The sequence below is a fragment of the Thermobia domestica genome, chromosome 1 (assembly GCF_964235325.1).
Source record: "Thermobia domestica chromosome 1, izTheDome1.hap1.1, whole genome shotgun sequence".
NCBI classification, from domain to species: domain Eukaryota; kingdom Metazoa; phylum Arthropoda; class Insecta; order Zygentoma; family Lepismatidae; genus Thermobia; species Thermobia domestica.
Genome location: NC_137454.1, coordinates 91,652,664 through 91,679,781, shown reverse-complemented (window position 1 = coordinate 91,679,781; position 27,118 = coordinate 91,652,664). Strand labels below are relative to the sequence as shown.

General features: G+C 35.3%; 1 protein-coding gene across 2 annotated transcripts in view; it reads right to left on the bottom strand.

Moving 5' to 3' along the window:
* The window catches only part of LOC145666285 (WAP four-disulfide core domain protein 18-like), a 151,446-nt gene extending 127,149 nt beyond the window's left edge, over positions 1-24,297 (bottom strand). For both annotated transcript variants that reach the window (XM_081733363.1, XM_081733352.1), the window contains exon 1: positions 24,169-24,297. The gene's annotated coding sequence lies outside the window, so the exon portion shown is untranslated. The remainder of the gene's footprint in view (positions 1-24,168) is intronic.
* Positions 24,298-27,118: the final 2,821 nt, after the last annotated feature.

Sequence of the window (27,118 nt, the reverse complement as noted above, 5' to 3'; positions counted from 1 at the left end):
AAGAGGACTTCAATTTGATATTTTAGGGATCTTATACTATTGTTTCATAGCAGTGTTGTAACGCAATTGCTTAGTGTAACGACAGGGAAAGTAGTTACACATCCCAAAAATAGTATGTAATGAATAAATATTACACAGAACAATGTCTAATATCATTAAGTTTTGTCGTATTCGAATTTGCTGGATTAGAAACTAACTAAAACAAATACTGTAACATTAGCAACATTCATTTCTCTACGACACACGTGATCTTAAGTGCCTAGCCGTAACTAGTTGGTTTATAACTAATCCGATCATAATGCACTTGGTCATAACTGTCATATCTGACATCGGTGTACGGACAAAATCTCGCGGCCGAAACATCGCCGCCCAAAATCTCGCCGGCCAAAACCTCGCGGGACAAAATCTCGCCGGGCCAAAACCTCGCGTGGCCAAAACCTCGCCGCCCAAAACCTCGCGGGACAAAATCTCGCCGAGCCAAAACCTCGCGTGGCCAAAACCTCGCGGGACAAAATCTCGCCGGGCCAAAACCTCGCCGCCCAAAACCTCGCGGGACAAAATCTCGCCGGGCCAAAACCTCGCCGCCCAAAATCTCGCCGTGCCAAAACCTCGCCGCGAATGAAACTTTTCTTTAAAATTTACCCAATGTGTTTCCTAATATGCAATTCCACGTTACAAATAATAATAATAATAATAATAATAATAATAATAATAATAATAATATACAAAACATCGTGTGCGTGGGCTTTCTCGGGTTATTCCCGTTTCCTCCCACTTTCTTTATTCGATCATTTCCTTCATCCTGGTCATCTACATCTCCTTTAACCTATAGGACATAATCAAGGGACGTCGTAAAAACTCATATATTGTTTCATATTTTCATAAATATTATTAGATTTTTGTTAAAATTTTAAGTTTTTGGATGTTCCAAAGTTCACGAAACTAACCTCGTTAGTTGTCATTACTTTCCTTATGCAGACTTTCTTTCCCTATAACCAGTTTAAAAACATCCTGTCGCCCTACCTTCACATTGAAATCCTCTAATACAGAAATAGAATTTTCATATGGTATCGCGGGACTTGGTCAAATACCCGTGATACTTCTTCTGAAACAGCGTCTTTTATACCGTCATTCTTATCATCTGTTGGAACATTTACATTTTGGTCAGGCGAGATTTTGGGTATGGCGATATTTTGGGGCGCGAGGTTTTGGCCCGGCGAGATTTTGGCCCGCGAGGTTTTGGGTGGCGAGGTTTTGGCCAGGCGAGGTTTTCGCCCCGCGAGATTTTGGCCCGCGACGTTTTGGGCGGCGAGGTTTTGGCCAGGCGAGGTTTCGGCCTGGCGAGATTTTGGGCCGCGAGGTTTTGGGAGGCGAGGTTTTGGCCAGGCGAGGTTTTAGTCCGCGAGGTTGTCGCCGCGAGGTTTTGTACCCAAACCATCTGACATCACTCAGTTGGTCTCTGACTAGCTGTAACTGTCGAGAAATTTAGAATATAAAATGTAAATAACGGTCTCTGGAGTCAATGTTCAAAAATACTTTCGCAAACATTTTGAAATTAGATAGTATATAAATTCGAGGCTGAAAATTGTAAAACTAATTAATAGTAACACAGACCACACAAGGAACAAATGTTTTATATGCTTTAATGACAATGCAATTTGTGTTTTCTTACTTCTTTTTCTATGCACATTCTCTAATTTCAATTGAAACATTGCATCATTTTTCCATTTAATGTCTAATCCACCCTGAAATATTCTAATTGTAAGTACATTTAATCTGGGAAGATATGGGGATTTTTTTGGAACTGCATATCCTCCAATATATGTTATCACAGGTTCTTCTACAATGTGAACTAATGGTTGGCCTTCTGCACTAAGAAAGTATGAATATGATGCATGTTCTAAAAGTATATGATGGGAAAGGAAAGCTGCTTCATCAAAGTGTGATATTTTGTCCAATGGTTCATACGGATCGTATGTTTCCAAGCGGGGTACCATGGCCTGTAGGTATTGATTTGAGGAATCTGTTATTAACGAGGAAAACCTTGGATAGCATGCTATGTATAAACCCGACTCAGCTAACTCTTTTAAGCTGGCTATTTGGTTCAGATGAGGTGGTTTTGTCAGTAATCCTACAAGTTTTGCTTCGTACAATGTATACATAGTTTTAGCAAACCATACGTACGCTATGAAAGTTACTCTCAAATAGTGTGATATAGGTTGACGAGGAACAGATATCTGTAGATATAGAGATAGGATGTAGAGTAATGTATTAGAGAAAATATCTCTCCGTTGTAAATATGAAAGAAGTTTTCTCAGGCAGGACCACGTAATGCTTATCATTCCTGATAAAGCTACTGTGTATATCCAAACATCAGTTGTGAACGGTAATATAAAACACATCCACTGTGGTACAAGTTTTGGTTTCCGTACCAGGAAATTAATTGTGGATAGAAATGGTGGTGTCGTAAATTCAGCAATAGTGATTCTATCCGCTGACATTCTGGTCCTAATGAGTGACATGTCTACACGACGGTAACAGATATCGCCCATGATATGAATCCAAGTCCCGTTCTTAAGCTTCCGTCCAATGCTTCTGTGTACGGAAGTTACATTTATGGTATAATTCATATACTTCGCTAACGTTTTCTGAAATTCCCAATCTAAACCCTCGTAAGTCTTCCCATTGTTAGATATTACAAAGTATGGTGGTACATGATAAGTTGAAAATGTCAGCGAATAGTTCATGAGGTCTCGTAACTTATCTGGAAAGAAGATTCCATAATTCACATTACATTTTGGCCAACATTCATTTACACTTATCTGATTAACTATAACCTGATTTGTAAATGGATTATAGAAACTGATTTGTTTAATTGATCTGTAATTACGGTCATGTATTGTGAGGACAATGACATTCAATATAGAGTAGTTCCAAAAGGTATGTAGTATCCTGTTAATTATGTGGTTACTGTAATTTTTACCCTCTAATAACACAATAAATTTTGCTCTCGTATTCCAATAAGCGTGTGTCTGAATCGATGTGAGAATTACTTCAAGATGTACTTCAGAACTCAATATCATAAGATATTGTTTAGATTTATGCAAAGTTTTTGTCGTGAGAAAACTGTTACTTTTCATAAGAAGTGTTGATAGTTGTAGAATAACCATTGGTTCATTGCACTCTTCTTGTATTTGACGAATTAAAGCACTTTCCTGGGTACCGTTCACCTCAGACAATAAAAACAAATACTCCAAATGTGGTTCCAGAGACGTACAAGCGTCTGGCGAGAATATGTTTATAATGGCAGTAGATGTAACTGATGGTGTGCTCAAAATTTCACTTGACCATTGTACGTTAATGATCAGAAGTAGTCCAATAAACTTCAATATACACATATTGCTGAACTAATTGCAAACTGAAAACAAAATAAAATTTGTTTATATTAAAAGTTAGAACGAAATGAAAGATTGACATAACTTGCTAATTTTCACAAGTTAATTTTATTAAATATATGATTCCTTTCTAGTACAGGTTACCTGGGTTTGTACACATCACATACACATTTGCTAGAATATGGAAAACAAAACTGTCCAATTGCTCATTATAAACAAACCAATCATTCATATCAATAATGCTTTTGTTTCATAAAGTTTATAAGATGTATGAGCGCTCTACTACTGTTTAAAAACTCCCTGTCTCCCATTTTCTCTTGCTACCACTATTCAGGACTATTAGACTTACAAAAACATCAAAGACAGTTAAAACTCCACCAATGCTAGTGCAGAGGGACTCGAACCCCAATGGGTTTCGCCTCACGATCATTAGCCCAGTGCCTCAGACCGATCGGCTACATAGATCGGATTCCACTGAATCATCATGGTCCCTCCTTAAAAATCTGTGTCGCGTGTTTCAATCTTTCTATGATTCCTCTCTTCATCTCCATTCCTAAGGCTGAAGACTGTTTTAAATAAATATTAGGAGTAATGATCGATACTTAAAGGTCAGTTAAATATTTAATCATGTTTAATACTTTTACTCTCATTTCTTCATTTAACCAAACAAAGTATTTTCTTATTTTATAAAATGATACTGTTTCCAAGTCTTTCTCGATTCGTATTTACTCTCTTTATTGTTATTTCAAATTCCTAATTTTTTCGTTAATGGTGTTATTAAATGCCTAGAACCAAAACTTAATTGCTCTACTATTCACTTATCATCATTATGGTAAGTATTTTGCAATTATTGGTGAGTCACTTGTCGTAACTAAGAAACTTCCACTCAACATGGTCATCAACTAACTTCATTTCAGATTTCTATGTTTTAATAAACCCACCAGATGTAGTTTCTTTCTACCCCTCCCTTTCTTTTCCGCATCACACCCTCTGGCACGTCCCTTATAATACAGTTTCTTCTCAGCCAATGTAAGTTTTTTAAAGGAAGTAAATATACATCTCTTTTCTGAGTCTGGTACTTCTGCACTCCAACCATAGTGAATATGAGAATTCAATCAATCGAATGTGTAGTGAAGGGTAAGGAGAAAAGGCTAATCTAAATAAGACATTGAAGAGGGGCACAAGCTGTAAATATGAATGGTGCATCTCGTAAATAAAGGACGACACCGAAAGAGAAATCCAGAAACAGCTGGCAAACGGAGAAAAAAAAGTAAAAATTGTTGAAGTGGGAACATAAAATACAAATGAGAACAAATATTCCAACAACAAGTTTCTCTCTCTCTCTCTGCTCTCTGCACATATACGTATACAGAGAGAGAAAGATGCTCCCGGAACTGAGAATGGAATGTGTCCCTCCAAATCAACGACATGACAAATAGACCCTTACATAATAAGAATGCCTAATACAAACAGCTATAAAACATGAAAGTGATTATTGCAAGCATTGTACTAAACTACCCGTTCACCTACGGTTCCAAGATCCGACCCACACACCACTCATATCCCGAATGAGAAAACATTGTGATTGACACAACTCCCCCTATCCCCAAAAATGTCCTTTGAAAACAATCACAAATTTTGGAATAAGGGACCACACTGAGACCACCAAATTAAAGTTATATGAAATGTTTCGAATGTCTGGTAATTCCGTTGTTCTTTCCCAATCAACATGAATAAATTGTCTCTATCGTGATACTGGTTTTTGCTTCCACCTTCTTAAGGATTGCTCATTTAGTATGAGAAGTCACTCTTCGATTCTTCACGATTGCTTTGTAAAAAATCTCTGACTTGAAAAAGATTTGAACCTACGTTGATTATCTGCATTACTCGCAAGTCCAGCACGTTACCCTACACTATCTTGTCACGTAAAATTATAAGCCAAATATTGCTAAGTTTAGCCCTAATGCTTGGAACGAACCGATAATGTTCTTCCTGCAATGATATTCAGGATGCACCAAAGTATGCACCAAAGTGCATACCGAAATTAATTTTTTCGATGACCTGGAGACAAATTAGTGCCCAGTAATAAACTAAATAACACAATGCAGGAAAATTACAGAAACGATAATATATTATACAGTGCGTTCGCCGTGCAAATTCAAAAGCAAGCTAATAATAATAATAATAATAATAATAATAATAAAAGTAACAACAATAACAACAATAAATATTCACCTTCGCTGTATAGTCGTCACTTCAGCAAACTACTTTCGTCGTGGTGCGAATGGACATTGGTTCGAGTCCGTTGGGGACTATTAGATACAATGGTTGTTAACATAGTATGATCACACTTGTTAGTCCCGTTGTTAGGAGTTCAGCTGTTCGTTTTAGTCTTTTGTAGCAATCATTATTGCTAATGCTTACTTGTTAGTACTGGTAATACTTTTTGTCCTTGAGTATCTTTTATTCTTCTCCTCATTTGGAAAAAGAAGAATATCCGAACAAATACCATCATAATTCCTCTTATTTTAAATATAAATGCCATTTGCAATTAGTAAAGAATAAAAATTGAACGTTCCAACATAGCTGCAAAAAGTAAAAAAAAAAAAAAAAAAAAATGGAAGTGGTGTAGTTCGAACCCATTCACGTGGTCATTACAAATACTATAACCACACGCCTTAAGCCTGTCGACAACGAATTCTATGTTAAATAAGATATAATTTATCAATTTATATACTGCTCATATTATAGCAAGTTTATACGGATGTCTTTCTTTCCTTATTTTGGAGAAGTTGAAAATGAGGACCAGGACGCTTATGTTTAGTCAAACGGACCCGGGGTTAGCTCTGGCACAGCACAGGTGCAAGAAGGAAGAATGTGTGTAAAACAGAGAAGTAATCAGTAAGATATAAAGATGAATAGAGAGAGAAGAAAGAGAAATAAAGACATGATAAAAGAAATGTCAAAGACATGAAGAGAGAAAAATTAATGAATACATGCACACAGTATTCACATTATGATAAAGAACGCATACACTGTTTACTCAGATTCTTGTCAGTGTTCACTTTATCAAAATTATTTCCACATTTTCAACTCCTCTGTAATAAGAAAAGAGAAACATCCTTATAAACTTGATATATTCCGAGCAGTATAGAAATTGATAAATTATACCCTATTCAACGTAGAAATCGTAGTCGAGAGGTTTATGGGGACTATTATGTGGTTATAGTATTTTTAATGACTATGGTATGGGATCGAACCACATCATTTCCATTTTTGTTTTTACTTTATACAGCTACGTCGGAACGTTCGACCTTTGTTCTTTTTTAATTGCGAATGGCGTTTACATTCAAAATAAGAGAAACTATGGTGGTATTTGTTCGGATATTCCTATCTTTCGAAAGGAGAAGAAGAATAAAAAGTACACAAAGACAAAAATATTACCAGTACTAACAAGTAAACATTGTCAATAATAATTACTACTAAGGACTAAAACGAAAAGCTGAGCTCCTAACGACGGGACTTACAATTGCGGCCAAACTGTGTTAAGAACCACTGTGTCCAATAATCCCAGAAGGATTAGAACCAATTTCGAGTCTCATCGAGATATAAGTAGACACGACAGTTATATCTTTGTGTTTGTGAAATATTCGACATAGCTGTGCTTTTGCGGCTTTCCCAAGGCCTTTTGCGTGGGAACGGTGTCACCATGTTCATTAGATATTTTTGGCTTAAATTGATGTTTAATATCACACGCTTTAGTTTGTCGGTGTACTGTCTTGTCACTCTGTATATATACACGTGCGTAGTATTATGCAGTAATTACACGGATAAATATTCTTAATGGAAGTAACAAAGTGCTCGCAAACAAAATGGAAATAACTTACTAAAGTATTTAAATTTTTTTGCTGCTAGATACCTACGTTGAAACACACCCACCCATACCCGTATATAGTGCAAGGATCCCCACATCACGACAGACGCATGTGTCAACTCAACACGTGTTATTATTTATAAACAACCTAGCAGACAGCAAGGATCCGAGGAACGCCGAAAGCAGACGGACCTCACGGAAGGACCCGAGGAGGACAAATAAAAGGAGGAACACCAAAGTAACCAGCAAATATCTCTGGCCAAAGAGAAGGTGTTGCCTTCTACGGCCTGCCCATCCATTGGATGGGAATGAAACTCTTGTTAAAAAAAAAGTAACCAGCATTAGTCGTCCAACTGATCAAATCAAATACACCGCCCTGAGGTCGCACTGGACTAGGGATCCTCTCAACAACAAAGCCTTACGAAGCTGCCTTGAGCTGAGGAGGCTATCCTTCCAAACTCACCGAACCGGCAGGTGCCTTGGAGACTGCCTTGAGAGAAGGGGCACAGTGCAAAACACCTATACTCCTCTACTTGGACATTAACGAGAAAACAGTATTGTTCTCTTTGTAATCAAAGACATTTTCTATTTATCAAATTTTATAATAAATTGGTGAAGGGATAAATCTCGGTCCATTATTGACTCTACCAAAATCATTACAATATACAAGGTGCTTAGGAACTCTACTGAAAAACCTCGGGAGGTGATTCTTCACATGCAAATCATATGAACCTGCGATAAAAAGTGTTTAGTTTTGGAGTTATAGGCTGCCGAAAAACGGGGAAAAGGAACTTTAGACCACTGTAGCCCCACGAGCATGAGGCATGGTCCTCTCGAAGAAACCAAACCGCCCTATACAAAAATATTATGTCACAATCGTGAAATCCGTGCGAAAGGGATTTCCCGCAGATGCGTAGGGATTCCCGGAGAATATGTTAAGGAAAGGTACTTCAAAATAGGCATGAATGGATAGGTTTCCCACCTGATAACCATAAATCGTGTGTGCCATGTCGAGGTCTCAAACAGATACGAAATGATGGTCACAGTCATGACCGCTATGTGTGGTTGCATAGCCACCATGTTATCTCCCATGAAGTGGTGGAAATGACGTGGAGGGAAGACACGTCGAGAGGTGATTCCACAACTGAAAACAAGGAAACAAATCCATATGAGCATAGATCGACAAAGACGGGTGGTCCAGCAGGAATCGGGCGAAAGAGCGCCGCACACCATCAGCTAAGTAGAACATCTCCTGAAAGAAGAGAGATACTGACGTCGGTCTAAAACAAAAGAATGAAAATCAGACCCAAAAGAAACGATGGTGCAAACAGAATGACGCAGAGGAAACTGCACAAGGGGAAGCAAAAAGATGGAGAGTCATGAAAGCAGACATGGTAGGGGCAGTGCAAAGTGACAGACGTATGTACGATGTCGTGTGACATAGGGTGTACGTACGAACGGTGGTGTGAGAGCTGGAAAATGGAAATTAAAAAAAAATAATATTCTATATCTTTTCTAAAAGATTTTATAACGAACATTTCTTTACTTAGCATAGCAATTGTGATTTACTTCGTGTTTCACGTTTGACTAATATTTATTTCATGATATATTTCGTCCCTTTCTCACTAATTTTTTACTTAACATATTAACACAAAGTTGCTTGTCACATGCACGCATCCCGGCTGTTTCGAGACACGAACAACTGATACAATCGGCGGGACCATTACAATTTAGCTTTACTCTGATAACTGTTTTTCGAATTCTTTCCCAGTGGAAAAAATAGTTTGGATTGTGAGGTTTCGTGAGCTATATAAAGTATGTTACATATGTTTGTCGTCGTGGGGACACTGGGTTCAATTCCCGGCGGGAGCTAAACAGTGGCAGATGTAGAAAGTAAAAAGTTGGGACAGCCAGAACCCAGACTATTATAGGCATATCATGAGTTTACTATAAAGTTTCAAAAATATATAAATATAAGCCTTAATTGTTTTTGGCACTCAAATGCGTGTCGGCCTAGTACCCATAGCCCCGGGCTACATACGCCACTGGACCTCAAGTGGTTTTGATTCCACGTTAAGCTGTAGATCCGCGTCTCATATAGCCTCGCTACTGAGAGACGTTAAACTCAATTGCAAACAACGTAGAAACTGCAACAATCAATTATAATCATTACTACGATTATCGCAAACTAAAACACAAATTTTGCATTATGGTGATACAAATCGATTCAGAATAAAGTTTTAGGGGGAATATCTCCTTTAATTAATGTGGAAACTAACGTAACAGGAAGACCGGAATGATCCTTTGCACAGCATATAGAAAAATACCAAGTGAACGATTTCATGAAATAGTATTAATAAAGTTTGTAACGTGTTATAATAAATTTGAAACAGGCTCAGACAACAAAAATTTACGCAGTATCATAGACTAACTAATGTTGATGATACCAGAATGAAACAGATTTGAGCAGCTCTAGCGGAATAAATTAAAATATAACTAATTTTTGTAACAAGTATATTTCTAGCATGCACATGAATGTTCTAAATTTTATGGGAATAACATTTTTGTCATTTGGTAATTCATTTTTAATAACGCAAGATTGAGAAGAAGGGAAAAGAAAAAGGGGAGTCGATTTCTCCAACGCTGCGCTAAACATCGCAAATGATTGGCTACTACTCAAGTTGCTACTCGTCTGAAAAGACTTGTAGACAGTAGGGGTCTAATCCGGGGCCAGGGGGCCAAAGCCCTCAGGTTTTTGAGTTTCAAAAATAATTTAAGTTGTTATTTATACATTTTTGAAAGGTTATGATAAACTCATCATGTAGGGTTTACCTATCATAGTCTGTGTACTGGTTGTCCCCCGTTTTTATCTTCTAGATATGCCGCTGCCTGTAGAGTTCTTTTATTAATACAAATTTCATTTACCATTAATTTACGTCTTCACAAGGGAAAGCAGAGATTCAAGTTTAAAGGAGTATAAAGATTTGTACTCATGTCCAAAATGATTGTCGCATATCTATAACTGTCTTCTTGTAAGAATATAATTTGATAATGATTTTGCAGGGTACTTTCAATACTGATACTATGTGTATAATCGGGAAATGTATATTTATGGTAAATTTCATACAAAAAGAATTATAAATACGAAAATTAGAATGACTAAAACAAAATGTAGCTAAATGGACAAGAAAGTTTTATTTTCGTTTCTGTTCTTATTTACTGCTCTATTGACATGAAATTTTCCACATACATGTCTTTGCCAATTATACACATACTAACATAACAAATATTGGGTTAATTCGTTATCAAATTATATTCCTATAACAACATATTTATATGCATACAACAATAATTTTGGACATGAGTGTACATGAATCAAAGTGCCTTGTGATATCTCAATCAAATTCTAACGTATTGTTCGGAGATCAGAGATTTTGTGGATCAATGAAAAGCTGACTTACGACACACTGACCCACCACCCACCGTGACCATGACCAACTGACCCACGATCCATTTTGACCCACTATGACCCACCATCCACCATGATCCACCAACCACCGTAATGCACTCTGACCCACCACTTACCAAAATCAATTGTCATCAACTTTGACTCATGATCCACGTCTTCCTCTCCATTGACTTGACAGAGTTTACACTTGTAATAAAATAAAACTGTAAAATTATCACTAATCGAAGTTTCTACGGTCAATCGTTCAAATACAGCTCTTTTAGAGTACCGATGGACCTGATCTTCACGATATAAAATGGTAAAGTATTTGTCAAACGATAAATTTCAATTTACTTATATCATTATTTCCTTGTTGAATTACAAATACTGTTGAGTGAAAAAATAAGATGAAAGTAGTAAGTCTCAAATCAAGGTAACGTGGGCCAAAGTAAAAGGAAAAGACCAACGTAAAGGGGTCGGTGGGTCAGAGTGGAGCAGTGGATCACGGTGGGTGGTGAGTCGCAGTGGGTCACATCCTGTTGACACATTCAAAAATCGTGAGCCATTTGATCCATGACCACCTGACCCAGTCACAAATCTTGACCCACTTTACTCACTCCCCACTGATCCACTCCATCTTAGTCGGAGATTCAATAACCATATGGTGGATTTTGTTTCATATACAATTGTAGTACAATATTGTAGAGTAATATATGATAGTATCAATTTCATTAAATATATTTTTTATTTAATTAATTAATTAAAAGTGTCTTTTATAAGCCAACGAATACCTTTTAACTCTGTTTGTAGGAAAATATTTGTATGGCTTATCTTCTTGGCTTCACAATGTGTAGAAATTACTTGTACGGCAACATAACTCTTCTTCTATTCCCAAACCTGACATCCTCTGCAGAAACCAAATACAGAATAGAGATATAACTCATTATAACCAGCATTAGAAATACGACTATCAATTGGCGCTTTAATACGGTATACTTCAGAAGTCATGCAATCGTGTATTTCCTATCTCATGCTTAAAAGCGTGTTTACCCAACACAAAGAGAAAATGTCATTGATTGCCTCACTGTTATCATGATATTCTGCGAAGGTCAACAACTACAAATCAATGTACTGTTTACGTAGTACTTCACGAGGAATACCAAATAAACAAAGTTAGGATTTCAGGTTTGAGGATACGTAACATGCGCGGTTCGATAATGCTATGAACACTCACGAAACAAATATTATGCTGTAAAATATGAATCAATATACATATGGAAGTTTAGTTTCGAAGCACAATGATTGAATGGTATCTAAAGTAGTGTAGTCAGTCAGTCTGACGGTAGTGAGACGAAATCCATTGGGGAATCGAATTCCTATGATGACTATTGACATTTAAAAGAAAAACTTTCCTCGAAGGTTCTGCGTTTGTCTGTCTGTTGTATTGGTGATGGTGATGATTTTGAGTTTAACGTCCCTTTCAGCAGCGATTCTTTGAGACCTGGACCTACTGATTAACGTGGAATCAGAACCACATGAGCTCCCGCCAGGAATCTAACCCGGGTCTCCCACGCCAAAGGCGCGTACGCTAACCGCTTAGCCACGGAGGAGCTCTCTCTGTTACATTGGATTTAACAGAAAATTAACAGTAGCTAGCGCGTGCGATTTTTTTTGCACGTGGTCCTAGGTTTAATTCCCGCTGGGAAAGCACTAATTTCACAACCATTCATTTTCATTAATCATCCGCCCCTTTAAAGGACATAACCGTTAAACGTTAAACTAAGAAAAATTCATTTTTACGAAATGGACATGTTCAACAACACTCTAAGATGAATTCGCTGGTCATTACAAATTGCTTCTCAAAGGGCGGTAACATTGTTTTTACTTCATGTTCTTATTGGACGACTGGTACTTGGAATTCCTCCAAAATTACGTACACCTCTTTAATCGGTAGGTACAGACCGTGCAAAAAAAAAATAGTTTTCTACCCTTCACAAGTAGACAATTGTAACCAAGGATGTTATAAAATAGAGGATCTGCCCATATGTATCTTCATCCTATTAATTCAATGCAGCCAAAAAAGAATAGAGCTTCGCACGTCTGATTTTCTACTCTCGTTTTCGCCATCTTCTGATTGTCTACTTTTATTGCCGCCATGAATGTTGGCCCAAAACATTGCAAAGTGGACAGAATGGAGGTGGCGAAACTGTGACGTATGCCTTCAATATTTTGTTGTATGGGCAGATCCTGTAAGACACACGAAATCTTTGCTGAACAGTTTACGCTTTTACCGCCAGAGGTACATCTGATCAAATACTTTCCAACTAAAGATATACCACATTGACTTGATCCCGTCTTCTGTTGCAAGTGCTGCTATCGGCTGACGGAATTCCACTCCCTTTTTCTCGCTTAACAACAGATGAACTCTTATTGGCTCAACGCGTGGGTGTGTGGGAGTGTGAGCTTTATTGTGCATTTTTGCCACGGCTCAAGACATTTTGGCAGCACAATAAATACATTGCAAACTTCAGAACAATTCTCCTTGAATTTTGGAGTCCCAAAGCATCATCATTGAATTTATTATTATTATTATTATTATTATTATTAAGTATTCTGCCTTTTGACAGGTTCTGGGACTAATAAGGTGCTTATTTTGTTTTAGTTTTTGGAATGGAGATGTTTCTTCAACATTTCTCGATCTTCAGCTTCCTGTTTTAAGTCCCAATATTTCATTTTATTTTTCAAATTATCGATCAGTTGTGTTCTTCTTTTCCCACTCTTCGCTTTCCTTCCATCTTTCCTTAAATGGCGATATGAAAAAGAGAGTTTCTTTGCAAGATGTGTCCAATCCAATTGGAATTCCTATGAAGGATCTGGCTAAAAGCGTTGTCTTCTCTCCTATCCATTTTAAAACATATTGGTTTGTTACTCTTTCTGTCCATTTTGTCTTCTCTATCTTCCTTTAACACCACATTTCAAAGTTCTCTAACTATTTCTTCTCTAACTTCCGTAATGAACCATACAGTTTAACAACTTCTAGGTACAGTATAATAACCGTATCATCTGCATACATGATCTTATAATAAATGAAAGTTTCTATACATTAGTTATTAAAATAACTAAATACATTAGTTACTAGTCATTTGGATTAATTTTAAGAGCTGTAGTATTTGAAGGTACTATCTGACATATGCCTGGTGAAACGGATAAAAATATTGATAAAATTAGTTAGAATTTCCAGCTATTGTAGTTATACCTATAATATAATTGTGAATCTAGAATAGCAATCTTTTCCTTCAAAAGCTTAAATAAATGTGGGAATTTTAGAAGATATCATCCAGTTTGAACTTCCAATATACAGGGAGTGAACATAGTACTTCAAAATTACTGATAACCAACGTTGAGCATGACCTGAGATATACTCAACCGTGAGATGAAATTTTGTAGCTCCGGAAGGAAAATTTCACCTTGACCAAACGCTAAAATCATCACTGCTTAAAAGGGAAGATTGTATACTGAAAATGAGTAACCAATAGATAGTTGTTGAACGTGGAAGGAAAAAAGGGAACTCCGAGTAAACACAATGTCGTCCATCTAAACTTCACATGACATTAGATCGAACCAATGTCCCTTTATAGCAGAGTGGATCACTCTACTACTAAACCACCGTATCTTCAATATTGAGAAAATATTTTACATTATATTTCAGTTCACACTTTACATTAAGATAGAAAAGTCGAAGAGATTGATTGGTAACTTTCTAAAAAATTTAAAAGAAAGTGATTATAGGAGAAAATAACGAGTTCAATTTATTTCCTGAGATCTATGTGTTCTCAATACATACGATAATGTAGAGCATCAACAATCGTAATAAATTCTTTACATTAAGCATATCATATTTTTTGCAGAAAGCTAGTAGCCAGAAACTTCAGATCTTCAGTGAAAAATTTAATGGACATTAAAAATTCAGAAACTGAGCCAGATAGTATACATAGAATCAGTGGCATCATTCAAATAATTTAATAACCGGCTCTATGATTAGTGTTGTAAACTGATTTAGTATTAATATCAATGATTTATTACTATAGGATTACATTATAATATAGTTATAACACAAGAGTATACTATTATTATCACTGTCTGTGAACATTATGACAGAACCGTAACTCAGTATTGTAAAATTCCGAAAGCAAATCTCCCGTTCAAAGTTATTAAATTTCCCGAATAGATTCAAAATTTTCCACCAACTAAAATAGACTTTTCTTGACTTTGAAAGGTAGTAATGACGCCTGTTTGACATGAGTGACAAGACACAAAGACATCGAGGACGGAATGCATATCAGTTTACGTCAGCGTAATCAGTTTGCGTTTTTAAAAGGAAACTATACATATAAGTTACAGAAATGAAGATGGTACGGTCTGCACACTGGCATTGATGAAATGCTGTAGAAATTAGTATCATGTCTCAACTGTAGCATGTTTTAATTAAAAGTCGATAAAGTATAAAAATAAACTAGATATTAAAAAATATTGAATTAAATTTGATTCCGTAAGTACTGTTTTTCAAAGTGGATAAGCTACATTAACAACCGGATCTGGTAGCATGAGAGATTTTAACAGCCGGTTCGGGCAAACGTGTGAGCACCGGGTGAATGACACCACTGACTGTGTTACATCTTACTACAAGAGCTATTGTTTTAAAGACTTTTCATATTTTGACGCCGTAAGTTGTGCACCGAAAATTTAGTTCGATAAGAAAATAACTGGTTTTAAACATTTTCTTATCGAACTAACCTAGAAATATAAATCACTGAACTTTTTCTTATCGAACTAAACTAGAAATATAAACCCCTTAAACTAGAAATATAACTGGTTTTAAACATTTTCTTATCGAACTAAACTAGAAATATAAATCACTGACATTTTCTTATCGAACTAAACTAGAAATATAAATCACTGAACTAGAAATAAAAAAATCACTGACATTTTCTTATCGAACTAAACTAGAAATATAAATCACTTAAACTAGAAAAATAACTGGTTTTAAACATTTTCTTATCGAACAAAACTAGAAATATAAATAACTTAAACTAGAAAAATAACTGGTTTTAAATATTTTCTTATCGAACTAATCTAGAAGTATATATCAGTGAACAATAAATCACGTTTATTTAAATCACGTTTATTGAAATATAAGTCACGTTTATTTAAAAATTATAAATGTGTAACAGTTTCGTCAACTAACTGAACATATTGCTTCACCAGACACTGTCTTCTGAATCATTTTTAAATAAATGTTGCTTTGTGTAGTGACTTGTATTTCTAGTTTAAGTTATATAAGAAAATGTTTAAAACAGTTGCTAGTTTATTTAATAGCACTTTGAAGATTCGTTTTGGCTCTGTTTTTATACTCTGTAAGTTCTTTGTTGTCTAAAAGTTATTTCAGTATACAATCTTAGTGATGATTTTAACGTTTGGTGAAGATGAAATTTTCCTCACGGTTGAGTATATCTCAGGTCATGCTCAACGTTGGTTATCAGTAATTTTGAAATACTATTTTCACTCCCTGTATACCGGAAGTCCAAAGTGGATGATATATTCTAAAATTCCTACATTTCTTTCAACTTTTGGTAAAATAAAGAGTGCCATTCCTGATTCACAATTATTGTATTATAGATATAACTACAATAGGTGGAAATCCTAACCAAAAATTTAATAAAATGGAAATAAACATGAAATTAAAAGAAATCTTTAATTTAAAGTCCCATGTTAACACCACTTAGAACTAAAGGGGACAATAGATTAATGGAAATTAATAACTATGACTGCGTTGGTGAGGGAGAGTTTCGGAAAAACGGGATAACCCTGATAAAAACACATATAGACACAACATTGTCCACCACAAAGTCATAAGATGTGTAAAAAAAAAAAAAAAAGTGGTGTCAGTTAGCATAGAGCCTTATTCACTTTAACGGAGCGTTATTAACTTGTTCCGCATCATCGGATTTCGAGATTGTTATTATTATTTTTTTTTTATCGTTTCGTTCGCATTTTCTGAGTCTGTTTCCACGTCTTGCACAACCGGAAGTATGTCTTCAAAATGGCCGGAAACATTGCTGTTCCACAATCGTGAAATTTCAAGATGATTCAAAATTTGAGTTAGACTACTCGCTGAGCAAAACATACATTTATTATAAAAATTATTAACGTGTTAATTGTTTTTAAAAATATTGACAAATTTTTCGTCTTCTCCGCGTCATACTGTGCCTGCCTATGTCATGGGTCTCTCCGGGTCACTCAGTGTTATAGGTCTATCCGAGTCTCTCTGGGTCTGGTGGATCATTGATGTGACTACCTCTGGGTCTTATGGACCACAGGTCACAAACGTCGTGATCGTTTAATCACTGTACCGCAGAAGATGTCTTCGCCATTCATGTCAGTGACTTGGTGAACCACACAAAAGACAGTTGCTGAATAAATTTGATCTTCTATCCAGCTTCTAATAAACTTTCAGTATTTATTCTTAACATTACATACATTACTGTTTTGTTAAAGACAGCGTCGGAATTAAGGATTTTTTCACCCTTGTATCATAAATGCACTTAAGAAGAAAACTGCCATATATGCACTATATTTTGTATCCCATATAAACATATCCCCCAACGATACTTTTATTTGCTTACTGAATATCCAAGCTCATCCGCCCCAGCAATTTGAATACTGAGTATACTATTTCGATATTCGCGTATATTTACGTTTATAACTAATATATATTTATTGTATATTGCATGCAATTACGCACAATTTGTGAGCAACATTTATTTGTGTAACCTCTCATCTCATCTATAAGAAAATAATCATGTCCTATGGGTATCCATTACCCATAAGTTTCATTTTATTTTCATTTTATATATTTTATTTTCATATTTTAAATAGTCTATGGTTATTGATGCTCCCTGGCAAAAAGGAAAGATCATATTAACCATTAACCACCTAGTTTTCCAGATTAGTAAGTAGTATAGGCAGGGGGCATACCTGGCTAGAGCCCCTGTCCTCCTAGTGGAATTATATTGAAAATGGTTTCTCCTTGCATGAAGTATGTTCCATTTGTGATCCTGATCTTAAGACTTCCTTTAAATAATTTATCACACTCCACAAAATACTTCAATTTTTCCAAAACTGGAACTTACCATTGGCTTTCCCCACGCCAATGGTTGAGTTGATCTTGAGTTTAGCCTGTTCAGCAGCGAGGCTATGTGAGACCTGGACCTACTGATTAACGTGGAATCCGAACCACATGAGCTCCCGCCGGGAATCGAACTCGGGTCTCCCAAGACAAAGATACGTACGCTAACCGCTTAGCCACGAAGGAGCTCTCCCACGCCAATGGTGTATATATTTATATCTATCTATCTATCTATCTATCTATCTATCTATCTATATATATATATATATATATATATATATATATATATATATATATATATATATATATATATATATATATATATATATAATATGTGTGTGTGTGTGAAGTAAGCATCCTTTAATGATTTTCTAATTGTATTTGGGAACAGAGTATAAAATAGGGTTTCGAATTTCATGCAATGAATGGCTATGCAGTTTATCTTTGATTCGTACTTTATGAGAACCTAAAGTCAATTAAAAAAAAAACTTCAATTACTTCGAAGTAAATATTAAGCGTTCTGATATGATTGAAATACATGTAATTGTCTAATTAAATATAAGCTCTAAATAACAATTGCATTATACATTACCTAAATAGGAGGAGAACTGTGTAACTTAGCTGAAGTATTTTATAAGACTGTAAAATATAATAACAAACGACTTAGGACATATTTATTATTAGTCCAGATTAGCAATAGAAAATATGATGTTCCTAGATGGGTACATGGGCATAAGCATTGCGTATAGTCAATGGTTTCCACAGCGTTTCAAACAAGATATGTGCTGATCGACTGCCGAAGATCCAAATTAATTTCCTGAACTTAAATGCTGATGTAGAACAGGGATATTTTGATGGGTGTGTCAAGAAACGCCGGGTAGGAGTGGAAGGACAGTACTAGTATATATATTAAGAAGAAATAGTTAAGAAGGGTAAAGGTAAAAAGATTAAGTTATTCTTTGCGCCGATAATAGGGCTCTAGAAATCGACCATTAACATGATTATAGAAAACTGGAGGTAAAGATGTAAAAAAAAAAAAAAAAAAAAAAAAAAAGCATGGGAAGAAAATAAATGTTGGATTGACAAAAACAATTGTGGTTAGGATGAAGCAAATACTCAAGTTTGATTGTAAAGTAGAACGAGTTGTTATTTTAAGTACTTAGATATTAGAAGAAAAATGAAATATGAGTTCTATACAGAGGAAGAAAGATTAATGCAGACACGTACGCAAAAAATATTTCAGGAGGTTCAAAGCTGTTCGAGGGTTCCAAACTCAAAATGAGGTTAAATTTATTAAAATTTTTAAAATCATACCGGGAATTCCGTGCGCCAGAATTCACTTCCTCCGTACGACTCTGGGCTTATCGATGATTTTGCAAGGCGTATTTATCCTATTATCATCTTACGAGGGAACCTATCCAAGTGTAACTCTGACTTCGAGTCGAGACTGCGGCCGTTGGATACCTTGTTCCAAAAGAACATAACACGAAAAGGGATACATCCTCGATCTCAACCGTTGCGGAGATATAAGCATGAAAAGTTAGAAATTGAGATCGTTACTATACATTACAAAGTCAGATTCCGGGTCAGATTTTTCGGAATCGGTTGATTAAGGAAACTCAACGAACACATATGAAATTAGTGTGGGGAGCCCAGCTCCGTTTGAATGAAAAATTTGTGTCCCCGGGTCATTCGCAGGGTCCCAGGCGGGGTCCAACACAAAATTTGCAAATGAAACCGGGGGACGAGTAACATATTGTATGAAAGCTATTGTTAAATAAAAGAAGATAGAACTAATCTCAACTCTCTACGATAACCCTATGCAAACGGGCAACTGGTCAAAATACATACAAGATCCTACATCAGAAAACAATACATCCTACATCAGAAAACCTATGGCCACGCTTCAAAATCTGTTAAGTTACGACAATAACAAAACAGAAAAACACATTTATAAGTGCAAGATATTGAAGTAAAGCAAATTGCTGCAGAGTCTCTCACAGAGTCACACAACGGACCTTATCCAACTATAAGTGTGACGTTGAATGACCAATGGACAATAGAATGACCACGTCCATTGGATTGCGTGTCCTAAAAGAGAAAGGATACATTGTCAATCGCAACCGTCGTGGAGGGTGAGAAGTTCAAAAGGCAACGGTATATGCTTCGCGAGTCGGGACCCCAAATTCGCAGAGTGCACCAGGAAATTTCTGTCGGGAGATTTACTGAATGAGAAACATGATGGTAAAGACGAAAAGGATTGATCTTGAAACTTTGAGACACATTGAAGAATAAGGTGGTGGCGGAAACGTAAATAGTGATGCAAAAACAAAGTATATCGGAGGGTGCTTGTCTAGGGTTATAGGAAATGGTTAAGAATAATATTTCGTGAAAATATACAACTGGAAACCAGTTCGATAACTGTAAAAAAGAACAGAAGCATAGTGGAGTAGAAGATGAGTAAAAAATGGTTAACCCTTCGAAAACGGAAAAGTTTATAGAAGAACGTTGCCATCGGCGTGATTTACTTGTCAAAGAGCTTGCCTACGGTACGCGTGTGTGCGCGTTCAAAACAACTGATATCCCCTGAGAAAGGTGGTTGCAATTGGCAATGTATCCTTTCTCTTCTAGGACACGGAATCCAATGGCCATGGTCATTCTATGGTCCGTTGGTCATTCGAAGTCATACTTATACTTGGATAAGTTCCGTTGTGCGACTCTGTTAGAGACTCTGCAGCAATTTGCTTTACTTCAATACCTTGCACTTATAAACGTGTTTTTCTGTTTTGTTATTGTCGCATCTTAACGGATTTAGAAGCGTGGCCATAGATTTTCTGATGTAGGTTGTATTGACATTTTGACCAGTTGCCCGTTTGCACAGGGTTATCGTAGAAAGTTGAGATTTGTTCTGTATTCTTTTATTTAACAATAGCTTTCATACAATATGCTACTTGATCCCCGGTTCCATTTGCAAATTTTGAGTTGGACCTCGCCTGGAACCCTGCGAGTGCCCAGGGGACACACATTTTTCATTCAAAAGGTACTGGGCTCCCCACACTAATTTGATATGTATTCGGTGAGTTTCCTTACCCGACCGTTTCCGAAAAATCTGACTTTGTACTGTATAGTAAGGAGGTCAATCTCTAGGTTTTCACGCTTATATCTCCGCAATGGTTGAGATCGAGGATGTATCCGTTTTCGTGTTATGTTCTTTTGCGACAAGGTATCCAACGACCATAGTCTCGACTCGAAGTCAGAGTTACACTTGGATAGATTCCCTCGTTAGAATTCGTCTTTGAAATGAAATGAAATAATCAGAAGTGAAATGATAAAAATTTCGCTCGAGTCAAGAGCTACGTTTTAAAATTTAATTCAAGTGATGTAAGCGTTATTATTTTTTTAATAATATAAAGCACGTCGCTCTGTTAGGATAGAAATTTAAAGCAAAGTATAATGTAAACACTCATATTAACGTTATGTTCAAATATTTATTATAAACGACTCACCGAATTCCCCAATCTCCCTTGTAAGGACCAGTAAAACAAACTATTTATAAACACAACATTTTGGTTCGATCTAGAATAAGAATTTTGTTAGTTTTTTAAATTCTCACAAGGGACATGACACAAGTGTCCGGCTCCGATTTCAATGATTTTTTCTGATAAAGGGCATATATGCATTATTTGTGATGACAAACATTTTTACCATGGTGCATGTTTTCTAATTTTTTAAAATATAATTTTAAGAGTTGTAATGTGGTTATTAGTGATTACTGCAGAAGTCCCTTACTAACCTCTGTAAACGGACTGTTAATGAAAGAACAACCATGCAGATGCATATAAGGCCTAGAGGGAAGTTGTATGGTAGGTATGAAATTGACTACAGTCAAATTGAAATGCGCCATTTTGAATCAAGGTCAAGTTTTCTTAAATGGGAATAGAGTAATATGATATATAATTTCGGGCTAGAATTTAATCAGAAAAACAATGGCGAAGTTAAATTTAAGATACTCACATTTGGCGAAAAGTTAGGCCTAGAGGGAAGTGGTACGGTAAGGGTAACCTTGACGGCAGCCACCTTGAAATCCGCCATTTTGAATTAAAGTGAAGTTTTGAAAAATGAAAACCATAGCATGTGACACCTCAGTTTAATAGCAAATTTTTCCTAAAAGGAAATGGTGTGCTTATTTTTGTTCCATAGTTAACAAGTATGAACTTAGGGCTGCTTCTAATATGCACCAAACGTCCATTATTCGATCTTTCAAATTGGCAACACTTTTAATTTTTACAGCATGTTTTAACTGTCACTTTGCAATTGTTGCCATGGCTCATGTTTTCTAAATTTATTACATTTTTAAGAGTTGCGATTTTTCAGTTCATGAATAGTGTTGGGATAAGCATCCAGCAATCTTTCTGAATTTTGAAGACTCGCAGTGTAATTATTTATTTCGGACACCTGCCCTTCAAAAGCCCGTTTACTGACATGAATCATTGCACGACGAAACAACTCCAACTTTGCATTCAGCTAATACGGAAGACGTAGCTTGTAATGAATAATTGATGAGACGAGAAATGAAATGAAAATCCATTTCAAAAGGAAACGAAATATGATTGTTGTGTAAATCAAATGTCTTTTGTTTTGTTTTATATTTATTTCTTTATTGTTTATTTATTTATTTATTTATTTATTTATATGGCAATTTTTTAGCTAGTGAGACAAAAATATCATTCGTTTTCAAGCGATTGTTGCCAAAGATTCATACGGTATTTGTAAGATGTATTATCAGTTTCGATATGGAAATCGATCAAGTTACACCTCTTTATAAACAAGTTATCTATTGTCGTATTATGGTCATAGTACAAGAAGCGTGTTGGGAACAGTCATATTATGCCTCTTTGACATATTCTATAATTGCTGCTGTTCCTTTAAAGTTGTATTTATTAAAAGTATTTTATTGTTTGTCGTTTGCGTAACATGTAGGCTACATTTCCTGATATTTATTTTCATATAACAACAATTTGTTATAATTTCATTTGTATTTCTTTACGTCACATAGATTCATAGGCTACTCATATATTCTGGTTTGAAATAAATATTTACACTACAAGTCTTCAAAATTCAGAAAGATTGCTGGATGCTTATCCCAACACTATTCATGAACTGAAAAATCGCAACTCTTAAAAAATGTAATAAATTTAGAAAACATGAACCATGGCAACAACTGCAAAGTAACAGTTAAATCATGTGGTGAAAATTAAAAGTGTTGCCAATTTTTAAGATCGAATAATGGACGTTTGGCGCACATTAGAAGCAGTCCTAAATTTATACTGGTTAACTATAGAACAAACATAAGCGTACCATTGGCTCTTTGTGAAATTTTGCTATTAAAATGAGGTGTCACATGCTATGGTTTTCATTTTTCAAAACTTCACTTTAATTCAAAATGGCGGATTTCAAGGTGGCTGCTGTCATGGTTATCCTTACCGTACCACTTCCCTCTAGGCCTAATATGTATTACCGAAGCTTTTACCTACTTATTGTCATTAATACGAGGGTTAGAAGCGGAGGTACGGGACTTATGGACATAGTGAATATAAAAAAAATAATCCTATACCTGTAACTTTTCGCCAAACGTGCGAATCTTAAATCTAACTTCGCCATTGTTTTTCTGATTAAATTCTAGCCCGAAATTATATATCATATTACTCTATTCCCATTTAAGAAAACTTGACCTTGATTCAAAATGGCGGATTTCAAGATGGCTCTCGTCAAGGTCATACGTACCATACGACTTCCCTCTAGGCCTTATATGTATCTACATGGTTGTTCTTGCATTACTCCGTTTACAAAGGGTAGTAAGGGACTTCTGCAGTAATCTCTAATAACCATATCACAACTCTTAAAAATTATTTAAAAAAATAGAAAACATGCACATGGCAAACAATTTTTGTCATCACAAATAATGCACACATGCCCTTTATCAAAAAAAAAAAAAATCATTGAAATCGGAACCGGACACTTGGTTGATGTTCCTTGTCAGTTACATGATTTACGATTTCATTTACTGTGACATTATTTTTCTATACTTGATTTTTCAATTCAACCATTAATTGTATGTGCAGCTTGTTGTACACGAGAATGACGAGAAAGCATTTAATATTAAGACCATTAAGTTAACCTAAAAAAGAAGAAAATAAATGCATATGTAACATCAATGAAATAAAATATACATCAATAATAGAGATTGTTTTTAAAAAAACTTTACCTTGATACATTTCCTGTTCAAAAGCTCAAATTTACGAAGGCAAAGCAATCAATAAATATTAACGAAGTCAACACAAATTTGAAAGGAACAGGGTTCGAATCAGTGAAAGAGTACAGATCGATTCGTTATTCAACCTGAAATGAAGATAGAATCTGAATTAAGGACAGTGTTTACTATCAGTAAGCAGAGATTGAAAAATAATATGCAACATTTCTACATCCAGAACCCTTCTTATATTTTACGTACACCAGATAGTGTTGGTGAATATGAAATAAACTGAAGTTCAATGAAGCCAAAATTTCTAGGAATAACGCAAATTAAATTTCAGATTAAATCAATTTTTGTAGCACGTTTATTGTAGCTATACAGACTAGTCTTATGTGAAGATATAAAAATGCATTTGTCGCAGATCTCGTCAAAATTATACAAACGCTAGATACGATAGCAATATGAGAATTACAAAACTTGCAGTACTTACTTAGTAAAGTGATCAGTACGTAATGAAAATAGAGGGTATATGTATAATAGTAATGAATTAGTAACAGTATAGTAGTAAGAAGACTCTAGTTCATAAATACGCAAATGGATTATTCTTTTCTTCTTTTATTGTAAAAATTGCTCTTTACTCCCTTTACAGAATATATTTCTTAAAAAATTCTGGAACACGTCTCAAATAATTAAAGTAATTAAGTTGCATCTCTCTTACACGGAAAGCTCCTAAAATACAATAATCTAGTTTTGACGTACAATATTGATGTTCCTCGCGTTACGATATACATTTTAAAAAATTGGTATGTTGCAAAATTAATTTCAGGTGATTCAGCAATTTTCACGTAATGATTAGAAATATGAAGTTAATTTGGACGTGGAGAAAATCACAGAATATACCTCTCAACCCACCTTAAAGTGTAATCTATAAAAAATGATAATATACTTGTCCACGTTGAATGATACTATGTGTTTTATCTCCCAATCTTGGTGGTACGTTATTTACTCTACTTTTGCCATAAATTGTATAGCTCCTTAGCATATGTATTTTAACGCAAATTACATGATAGAAACCTAGTTTGAGATACGTATTAACCACAGTTGTAAATGAGCTAACTAATTTGAGCTAATTTGTCTGAGTGCTCTCATTTATCGTAAGTTGTATTTTGAGCTAGCTCGGTTTGATAAATATAACCGCATGAGTTAAGTTTAGGACAAAATATAGGTGAGATTGGGCGTAAAACGAAACTCGAATTCATCCATTTTTATTTTCAAAAAAATATTGTAATAAGCCACTTTTTAGGTTTGCTATTGTCCAATCTCTGAGAAGATACTTGATATACTATAAATGTCATTAAGGTGACGAATAGTTGGGGAGTCTAACACTTGAAGTAACTTAAATCTGCTTGAAGTAATTATGTTCATAGTTTGCATTTAGTTTGGGTAATGTTCGTTTAGTTGGCAGAATTTATCACTGGTAGCCTAACATAGTTACGTATATAATTTTTGTCTCGAAATTTAGTTATCTGGAGATATGTCATTATGTCGATCTATTTTTGAGATGCTCATCAACCTTTAAACATAGTGAAAGATATTCCGGCACTTTGACCAAGAGTACTACTTGTTTTGGAATCTTTTCTGTGGTTAAAATAAAATACGTTAATGACTTACTTCAATAAAGGGAATCACGGAGAAGTTCGATAAAATGAAAGCTAAAGTAAAGGCAAAAATTGAATCAGCAAAGTGAGTTCTGCAACTACAAGTTGTTGAGCAGCTCATAATGGGAGGTTTGTAACATCACGTCTTATACAAGAATTGACGGTATAATTGTGACTTTTGAATAAACTTCAAATACTGGACATTAATATGTTACGTATAGTATTTAGTGCATATTTTGAAAATAGCATTGTCGACTAAATATCACATTGTGATCAAATTTGTACCAAGAAACCTTTTATACCTTATTGTAAGTGATAGATCGTGCCTTTTAGCACCTTTTTGAATTTTCTGCTGTTTATTTTTTAAAAACAATATCTGGAATCTCAGAAATGAACTGCGATGAAACATGAAACTAAAATACTGCAGAACCTTTCATATACCTCTCTATAGACAGTAAATTCGATCGTAAGTTTGGGCATCGTTTTTTAGTGTTGCACGATTTAAAATTTGCTGCAAACTTTACTTTGGATTTCAGGAACACAGTGTAATCAATTTAAGCACGAACACCACCATGCTTTCCTATCAGCATACGTTCGAATATATTTAAAATAAAATTAAATAACAATATAGGTAATATAATATACTCATAATAATGTATCGCATATTTCCTCGGAAAAAAAGTTCTCATCTGTTCGGTGTACAGACCGCCAAAAGCAAATTTTAAAAATTTCGAAGATGAAATATTGCAACACTTTCCCTTTTATGAAAATTGTTTAGTTCTCGGTAGTTTTTAATTTTAACATGCTGAAGTTGAACAGTGAGAGTGAAACATTTCGTGATGTTTTATCTGGCCTTAACCTGACAATGTGTGCTTTAAATTTCACTTTCCATACTAATACATCACATTCACTACTCGATCTCATCTCAACGAATAATCCGCAAAAAATTGTTCACTATGGGCAATTACCAATTCCAGGTATATCTTACCACGATCTAGTGTTTGCCTGCTACTCTATACATACTCCGAAGAGACAGTCAAAATTTATTTCGTACAGAAATTTAAATAAAATAAATGAAGCTGCCCTTTTCTTTGATGCGACAAATATCCCTTGGCAGGTAATCTACAACTCTTCGTCTATAGACGAACAACTTAATATCTTTAATACCGCGATATTAACACTAATTGATAAACGTGCTCCACTCATTAAACGCAAAATATCGCGACCTTCTTCCCCGTGGGTAACTAAAGAAATTCTAAATTTAATGGCACAACGCGATTTCTCTTATAGACAATACACGAAAT